The following is a 10,040-nucleotide window of genomic DNA, read 5'->3' as shown; positions in this document are numbered from 1 at the left end:
TACTCCGGTAAAATCCCGATTTCACCCGGAACGTTTCCGATATCCAAATATAAGCTTCCAATATATCAATCTTTATGTCTCGACCATTTCGAGACTCCTCGTCATGTTTGTGATCACATCCGGGACTCCGAACAACCTTCGGCACTTATTATTGCCTCTAGGGCATATTTCCTTCACAAGCACCATGTCATGGACACGACAACCATCTCGGCCATCCACACCATCAACACGATCTATATCACGCTCTTGTTTACAATCTTATTGAAATAGATATCGCCCAGTTCAAATGACCATAACCCTTCTCTATATGGTATAAATCCTTCGGCGACCCGCCTCCATATGAGTTATATTTTATCAATAAAGTAATCGTCATGAAACACACTAAGCTACAATAAACAGGTCTTTAGATTGGAACATAGATCATAATAGCTAAAAGATAATATATTTCTTGTGTTATGAACACTGTCATTGTCTTCATGCCCAAAACCAATGGCGTCATATACCTTAGACCAGTCCTCGCCGTGTTTACCAACAAGCAAGCTAGCCACCGTAGTGATAGCTAATGGCACAACATCACATTTCCTTAACAACTTTGTAGTCACTTCAGAGGGTCCTTCACTACCACATGTTCTTGTATAGAACAACATTTTGGAGTAATCGTCATAAAGTGGTTTCATGTGGTAAATACCACCAGCTTTTGTTGCAACATCAACAATACGGGTAGTTATGATTAGTCTACTTTCTAGATGACTATCCATGAAAGCACACTTAATCATATCCCATGTTTGTGTATCCCGTATGTCATCGATAACAATAAAGTACCTATTTACACAAGAAGGAAAATTCTTTAATTGGCAAAAACTATCTAATACACTACACACTAGAAAAAGAAGCACCACAATGCACCAGAAAAAAATGTTTACGCTAAAAGAATAGATAAGATAAAATATATCTCAAAAAAACATTGTTGTGATGTAGTTGGTCTTCATTTACCATTTTTCAACATGGTTATATTCTACTCCCTCCATTACATAATTCCTGCCATGGTTTTAGTTCTCCCTCTGTTCCATAATTCTCAAGAAGTATTATGGAACGGAGGCAGTACATAAATGGACAGGTATTCATTAGTAGCAGAACTAGAGATAATTCACTACCTAAGTACATGCATGTAGCCAATTACATAGTGTGATTTTTGGTAAAAATCCAAAACTTAGCAAAATAAAAGAGGTGACACATATATTCTAATGGCTACATCAATTCGTTTTTCAAAGGTGTGTATTGATAGCTTGGCATATGAAGAAAAATTGCCGGGTTTATGGAGCCAATACCAAAAGAAATGATTTATTATTCTATTCAAACACAGCTTCCCAATACACATGATTAACTTAGAGGGGACGTCTGCACAAGTTGACGATCAAGGATAAATCACTGGTGTGATCTAGGTGTATTTCTTTTGTTTTTGCTTTTTGTTTGACAAAGTGCGCTCGCCAAATGTAAATCAAAATTGTTGTGTCGAATACGATGTGAGAACTAATGGCAAACGTTGTGTATAGATCTGAGATTAGAAGTTGAAAATTTTCATTAAGAGGACATATATTTCCTTTTTTTACTGTAGGGGGGCATACGTGACATAAAGAAGTTATTCATAGCATATGGGGAGTCTAGTGCATACCTCTTGCCTGCAAGGAATTTTCACAGTTGGTTGATCAACTACCTTTCATCCATTGTTGATGCATCTCTGTACAACTCCATGTCAAGTTCAAGGAGGATGTCCCTCAGAACTTTATTTGTGTCTGGCTTCTGACTCACTGGAACAAAAGCGTGACACGGGTAAGTTTGGTTGAGATTATCATACAATGATTTTGCAAGGGTTGTCTTGCCCAATCCTCCAATTCCAACATGGCGACAATCATGAGATTTTTTCCAGGAATGTCGACCCCCGGCCCTCTGACAAGACCTTCACTAGCTCACCAATTGCCTCATCAATACCGACAAGATCAGATGCTTTATTGTATAGAGCCAAGATGCAAGGGTCGTGTGTAGATGTAGCAGGAATTGCAACAATATCGTCGATCTTGTACTTGTCGTGCCGTTCCTTGATCTTCCTAACTTGGCTCTCAATGTTTTTGATGTCATTGGCTATTTCATGATCTTCCTAACATGCTCCTGTTTTTTCTTCAAATGTTTCTGTTTTCATTTACTGCTGATGGGGACGGGTTCCCCGTGGGTTTTGAAAACCCGGCGGGTTTAGGGGATGGGCAAAAATTTAACCCCGCGCACGTTGATGGGGACGGGGATGGGTTTGCGATTTTTACTCGTGGGGATGGGTTTGGGCAAGCAAAACCCGGTGGGTTTCATCCCCGTTGCCATCTTGAGGTGTGCCTTGAACTTGTTGAACTCGTTGCGGGCCTTCTTCAATAAGTGCTTGATTTTGGGCTTGGTTGGCTCAATACCATGGACGCGTGTGGCAAAGTAGTCAAGGTTGTCCTCGATGGCATAGGACAACTCCCTGACCTCATTTGCCCAAATGTTGACTTGTGTGTCATGTTCATCCAAATGTATGCTGGATACCTTGATAAGGGCAGCTTCCATGCTCTCGAGCTCAGCCTTGAGTTCTCTGATCCCATTCTTCACACTATCCTTGAGCTTGTACTCATCCATGAGCATCTCGCACTCCTGGGGAGGGGGGTGCCCATGGCCCCCGTGGCAAACTCCATGCTCGACTCTCACTTTCTTCTCTATCTTTTGCTAATAGCTAAAGCTTCTTTCTCCTTTAATTTTTTTTCCTTGCTTTATCGAGAAGCTCTCTTTTGCTTGGCATGGGTATGCTGCTGTAGCATGTACCTATATATAGACCATAGTAGCTGGCTAGGCAGGTTGATATTAGTGATGTCATACCCGCACAAAGAAATTATTAGTGATGTCGAAGATGAGTGTCACCCACCAGCATTTGGATGGTGCGGGGCTAGTACCGAGCGGCAAGGACACGCTACTGCATGAAGTAAATTAAACGACGATTTGAAGAGACCCCGTCGTCTTTCGAAGTTTAAAATTGGTGTCACCAAACGCAAGTTGTAGCATTAAGTACTCCAAAGTCCAAAGCACGCTTGTTTTTTTTTCTCTAGCCTGTTACCACCTACAAACAAGATTACTATTTGTTTAGTTAATTATTAGACACTAGGTGTATTTGGGAGTCACGGTGTACCTACCAGAGCGCTGACTCAGATTGGACACTACAAGAAAATCACATGTTGCTATGTGGCCAACATTAATCCGAGTGCAGAAACACGCGCACTCGACTTACATCCACATAAGGCGAGTTTGGAATGGAAAACGCATGAAAAAGAAAAGAGGATCGGTGTACGTCCACATAAGCCGAGCTAGTCAAAAAAAAAAAACGTTCTTGGCTTATGTACAAAACTGAAAGCCACTCGGCTTACTGTTAGCGCTCGGCAACGGTCGTTGCCATGTGGCGATCACCGAGGCTGCAGATGGCGGATTGGGGTCGCAGCGTACGTACCAAAATGCTGAGTCAGATTGGGGTGGCCTCTCCACAATACACGAACGAGGGTGTGAACCAAACAACTCACTAAATCATATAGAGTATGGTTACTTCAACGATAATGAAAACATGTGACGAACCGACCACCACACCTAGTGACGATGAGATTTCATTTGTTATCTGCCACTTGTATGTTGTGCTACATACGTGTATGACAGAGGCCTACAAAGAACCACGCGTGCATGGTTACGTGATGGATATCTCAATAATGTGCTAATAGATAACAAAAAAATCTAACCAATAAGGCGGCATCAGAAATAGTATGTTCTCAAAACATGGCATCACTATGGCGTCACTATGTATGTGTTTTCAGCTGGGGAGTTACCACCTACTGCTACAAATATTCAAAACTGCATAATTGAACAGAACAAGATTGCATTTATTAAATTGTATTTCTTTATAGTTAATTGGACAGTAGCAGTATATGTTTGGGGGTCTCGATCCTCAACGACGTTTGTACAAAAACGCTGAGTCGGATTGGTGTGACCTCTCCGGCATACTCTGCCAATCAATCGATCAATTAGATTGGTTGAGTTATTTTTATGACCAATCTCCGGTCGTCAAGTTTGGGCAGATATTAGAAATGCACACACACTAACTAATTGAGGGTGTGCACGAAAAGACTCACCAAATCAATAGACTATGGTTACTTGATCGATGATTAAACCTTGTACCAAGCCAAGAGCATACCTAGCCATGATAAGATTGCATTCTTTAACTGCCACTTGATTGCTGCACTACATGCGCGCACGACAGGGGCTGGCCAACAACCACAGAAGCATATGCTTAGATAATAGATCGACCAATGATCTGCAAAAATAAAAAGAGAGAAGAGGTTAATTACGAAAGGTAGCAAAAAAAAAAAAGTTACACGCACACGTCATAGACGATTCTAGGGGTACATAATCACTGTTTGGAGGCTGTGAATATGCTGACGAGTGATGGGAGTAACTTGTCAAAGTACTCATTTATCATCTGGAAGATCAAGCAAAGTATGCGGGAAAGAGACTCTTCTATTACTCATATTTGTCATAATGGCAACTGTGCTAGCCATGCTATGGCTAACTTTCGTAGAGCTCAGGGACCAACCATGGTTTATCTTGGATCGGGTCCACATGACGTCGTGAACATTGTCATGCATGATTGTAATCCCTAATCTTGTGTAATAAAAGAGTTTATTTGGAGAGAAAAAACTCATGCTGTGTATGCATTAGAGTTGCAAGATGTCTGGCGTTGTCTATTACGATGATTGTCGGCAAGGGCGAACGCAGAATAGCAAACAAAACGATGATGTGCGTGACTTCGTGCAAGTATTTAGTTTTTTAGGGGGTGTGCACATGTTTTCATGCCCACAATGGTCAGCTTACTGCATTTTGGCCAGCTAATGCCCAAACCGTATTCGGTGCCTATAGCACCGTTTTTAAGCGTTTTCGCCATGTTGTGCATATTCTCCTTCCGTAAGATTTACCTGGGACGGCCCGTTAAACGTCTTTCGAACAAAAGCTCTATTCCGGTTTTGGGAAGCTTGAGGCCAGTTTTGGGAAGCTTTTGGAAGCTTCCGGTCGGCGTTTTTCTGCCCCTTTTTCTATATGGGTTTTGTTCGGTTTGTTTTTCTCCCTTTCTGCGTTCATTTTTTGTTTTTGTTTTTAGTTCAACCTTTTTAATTTTTTTCAAATACTTGCCAATGTTTTAAAAAAAACTCTGAAGCTTCCTTAGCTTTGTGGGTTTTTTTTTGCAATTTTGCAATTTCAAAGTTGTTAACTTTTTCTCAAATAAAAAATTCATGAACTTTTCCCAACTTTGTGATGTTTCCCCATAATTATTTGTAAAAAATCTAATTCATGAATATTTTTCTCAAATTGCATGATTTTTTAAACATGATTTTTTAATGAACTTTTCCAAATTCATAAACTTTTTCAAATTCATGAACATTTTCAAATTGGGAAACTTTAGGAATCTTGTGATTTTTTCTTCAAATTTAAGAAGTCCAGATTCATGATTTGTTTTTGAAAGTCAATGGTCAACTTGGTTACATGTCAATTGGTCAAAAAAAATTGAGGCAAGTGAGCGCAAGTTCTGTTCCGGGCACTACAACCGGTAATTACGAGCTATCCAGCTAGTGTTGTACAATTTTTTTTAGAAGACTAGTGTTGTATAGATGTGTTACAGCTTTTACTTAAGAGAGGTGGATGGTCTGTAGCTGTTTACAAATCTCCTATTCATTCCACGTATATACACCCGTCGCAAATGGGCTGCGCATGTTATCTAGTTTTTTTCGACTGTGTTGCCGTTTATCTTGTTGGTTTTTCTATTTCTGAAAAACAAAATTGAACGAAGAAATGTTCACAATTTTTCTAAAAATAAAAATTTAGAATATGTTCATGAATTTTCAAAATATAAATATATTATACAAAGTATTCACAACAACTAAAAAAGGATTGCGAATTTTTGAAAAATGTACATGTATTTTTCGATAATTTCCATGAATTTTTCAGAAATATGTTCATTGAAAATATGCTTGTGAATTTATGAAAATGTTCATAAAAAATTGAGACATTTTTTCCTTTGGGGGAGCTAAACTTGTAATGATTTGACACCTATCTAGCATGATTATCACATGGCTTGATTTTCCAGACTCCGGAGAACGCATGCTCTTGGTAGAGTAGTCATAAATATATATCTTTTCCATCCAATGGAAAAATAGACATAAGTCTATAATGGTTAATGAGTCTGTCCCACCTCCACCCAGAAACACACAAGATAAAGTATCAAAAGTTTATCTCATTTTATAATGGTATTATGCTTCATTACGCATATTGATGAAGATGCCACAACCACAAGAAATTAATTGTAGTTAACAGTGACTGAAACCGAGCAAGCATAGTGTTGGTCTTATCGCAGGTCTCGTCGTAGCAACTAAATTAAGTTGGTCGAAAAGGACTATGCCAAACAAACGATAAAATCAGGGATATATTGCCATGGCAAATTACACCTTAACTTGTGGACAATGTTCCCCTGTAGTTGTACTCCTAACTCCAGTCACAAGAATGTATGTATTTTCATCTTCCGTCCTAATCAGTTACGCCCCCGATAAGGATGGTCCCAAAATTAAACATGTAGTAGATTTTTCTGTTTCTACCGGTCATAATTTCTGTCATGACACTAGTTACCTCGTTTGGTCGATTTCCACTCAGAATGTTTAAGAAATCTTTGCACATTTCGTTGTTACCGCAAGCCATCTCGTCTGACCCACTTTTTTAATGGAACATCCATCTTATTTTTCATATATTATATACTGTTAGTATTCCTTTCGAAGTACTGTAATTTTAAAAGTTCAACTCGCAGGAGTGAATTTAGCACCAACTGCAGGGTAAATTTTCAAGGACTCAACAGCAGGGACAGGCAGTAGGTGGTTAAATCTAAAAGATACAGGGCTTAGATGCCATGTTACCATTATGAAAGGAACTAATTTGTAACCAGCCATATTTGGGTATGTGAGGGCCGATCTGAGTGTCACAGGCGAGCTTGTCTAGGTAGGAATAGATTGGATAGAGCTTGTAGATAAATGGGGTAAGAACGCAGAGAAGGTTGGAAAATACTATACATTTTCTTTCATATTCGATGACACACAAGTTACGTAACACTTGTTTTAAATACTGCAGGCCGCACTTTGCGGTATGGGCCCACACACTCAACTATTGTAGAGTTGAGGATTCATTCCATTGGCCCAAGAACTTCGAAGGGGTATCTAGGTGTGGGAGCATGCACCTTGCTGGCCACACAATTGCTTCGCGATTTGTATTCTGGTTTATGCAGTTAGTCCTTAATTGAAGTACAAGGTGTCCATGTATCTTGGCAGTTCTTGGCGGCTCAACCCATTCGTCCTCATATTTTTTTTCTTTTGAGTTCCAAATTTAAATCTATTACATCTTTTGAACAAGAAATCGAATTTATGTTTCATTTCCATATTCCTATTCGTTGCGGTGAGTTCGTTGAAAGAAGACCATTTCGAACACGTTTCGATAAGTTTTAAAAACATCATCAAGTTTCAACTATTAAAACTTGATAATCATAATATTATTATTGTTTTACCAAGTTTTACCAAGATCCCTTTTTTAGTGTTTAGGGTTTATGTTTTAGTATTTGAATGTTGACAAATTTTCATTTGTTTTATCAAATTTTAGTAGTTGAAACTTGATTTAATAAAAATATATAATAGTATCAATTTGAAAGGTATAAATAGAAAGTCAAATCTTAAAGTTAAATTGGACATTTGGTTCAAAAGATATAATAGATTCAAATTTGAAAGTCAAAAGGAAAAGCGTGTGAAGTGGGATAGGTGCAGCTGCCAAAAGCTACCATGCACGGACCCTATCAAATTAATTGAGGATCAAACCACATGCAAAGACCAAACCAATTTCCAAACAGCGAAGCAATCAGACGACCCACAATTTACTTGGCCCCGCCTCTGCATGCCACAATTCCTCTCCTCCATTGGATGTAGACATGTAAAAGGCAGGGGCGTGACAATTTATTTTTTAAAGTACAACTTGCATAGAAGCCATGGGAAAGTCAGCCATTGTGTGAACGGTTTAGCTGATGGATGGGTAATATTTGAACACACTAGTGTCTCTCAAGTGTTCATTCAATGTTAATGCCTCATGTTTCTAAGAAATCTCGCGCCTAAAGGATCTCCAAGTAAAAACTTCAACAGGGCGCACCCATTTGTCCGTGGACGCATCCGAATGTGTTCGTTAATCCAAACCTAACTTAATTTATGTAAACTAATCTAAACTAAACCTAGCGCACAAACCGGATGGTCACCTGGTAGTCATGGCCTCCGAGGCCATCAGCGGTGTCGCGATCGTTGGTTCCGTCGTCATCACCGTTGTTGCATTAGCCACCCCAGCTGTCGTGGCATACATCCCCAACTGTGGCATCGCGCTCGGAGCGCAACCTTTCATCATCCGCCTTGCGCTGGTCCTCCTTGTTCTTGAGGCGGGCATCACACTCTAACTTAATAATGGCGCGCTGGAGGAGCTCCTTATTAAGCTGGTGCCGGCGCCTAGTATTGGGCTCCTTGGTTTTTTCCGACCCGGGCAACACGTAGGCTGTGGGGGGCGTCGGATCAATGAGCATATGTGGCGGCATGACACGCTTGTTCGCATAGGCCGCCGGGCACATGCTCGGCAATCCTCCGTTTCTTGGAGCTGTCACGAGCCCTATGACGAAGGTGATGACCTATCAAGACAGTACTCAAGACGGGTTCACGACGGCGGAGGGGACGTTGCCTGCTCCAGCTTGAAGGGGCATGGCGGAGGGGGGAGTCACCCACTCAAGGTTGAAGGTACGTGCAAGCTAACGGCACATTTTTAGTTGTGCTCAGCTTAGCCGAAATACCGAGGATCCACTTTATGTCGTGGGCTTTATTCAGGGTACTCAGCTTAGAGGTGTATAAGCCAAGTAGCTGACAAATACACCCTTCATCCAGAATTACTTACGTGGAAATGGATGTATCAAGACGTATTTTATTTCGATATACATCTATTTTTACCCATTTTTGCAAGAAGTAATTTAGGACGGAGGGAGTAACACTCAGTGTACATCGAAACACATGGCTACATATGTTTTTCCCGTAGTGGTTGTAATGTGGCTCCACGATGAGATGCCATAACATGTGTGACGTTACGTGATGTGGGATTTATATATTTTTTCCCTTTTTAAGATAAGATGTGAGGATACCACTTGTCTGTGTGTCAACAGCAGTTCATATCGCAGGACCCACACAACAAAGAGAGAGGATGTAATAAGCTAATATTGACATTATGTTCTGTAGATTTATGGGTGAGCTAAGCAGAAATTCCTACTACACGGTTTTGCCTTGACGCTCAAAGTCAACTTCCTTCAAGGTTTGCATATGTACTCTGCATTCCATGTTTGCTCGTCTACAAAACGTCCTTTCGGTTCAGGGCTTCAGGGCCGTACTTATTGTTGACCTTATCTCAATTCATATTTTGAGAAACTTTGTTAGTACTCAGGTGATTAATGCATCTTAACAAAACCATATTTCTTCTTAATTAGGCACACAGTTATTTCAGACACCACAGGAGGCACTCATAAGAAGATTTAAATATCATCGATAACATGGTCTTGAGCATCTGATATTTTAATGAGGGATCATCTTGATATTTTAATGAGAAATCATCTTATTTATACTACCATCGTTCTAAACAAATAAGATGTAAAAACATGATAAACATCACATGCAATCAAACAGTGATATGATATGGCCAATATCATTTTGCTCCTTTTGATCTCCATCTTCGGGGCGTCATGATCATCATCGTCACCGGCATGACACCATGATCTCCATCATCGTGTCTTCACGAAGTTGTCTCGCCAACTATTACTTCTACTACTATGGCTAACGGTTTAGCAATAAAGTAAAGTAATTACATGACGTTTATGTTGACACGCA

The 10,040-nt window shown here is 40.0% G+C and overlaps 1 pseudogene; it reads right to left on the bottom strand.

The window, feature by feature from the left end:
- LOC119318935 overlaps nucleotides 1-2,717 on the bottom strand; it is a 17,217-nt pseudogene extending 14,500 nt beyond the window's left edge.
- Between the last annotated feature and the right edge of the window lie 7,323 nt (nucleotides 2,718-10,040).

This window comes from Triticum dicoccoides, chromosome 6A (assembly GCF_002162155.2).
Source record: "Triticum dicoccoides isolate Atlit2015 ecotype Zavitan chromosome 6A, WEW_v2.0, whole genome shotgun sequence".
NCBI classification, from domain to species: Eukaryota; Viridiplantae; Streptophyta; class Magnoliopsida; order Poales; family Poaceae; genus Triticum; species Triticum dicoccoides.
Note: the sequence above shows the minus strand (reverse complement) of the source record. Positions and strands in the feature narration are given on the sequence as shown.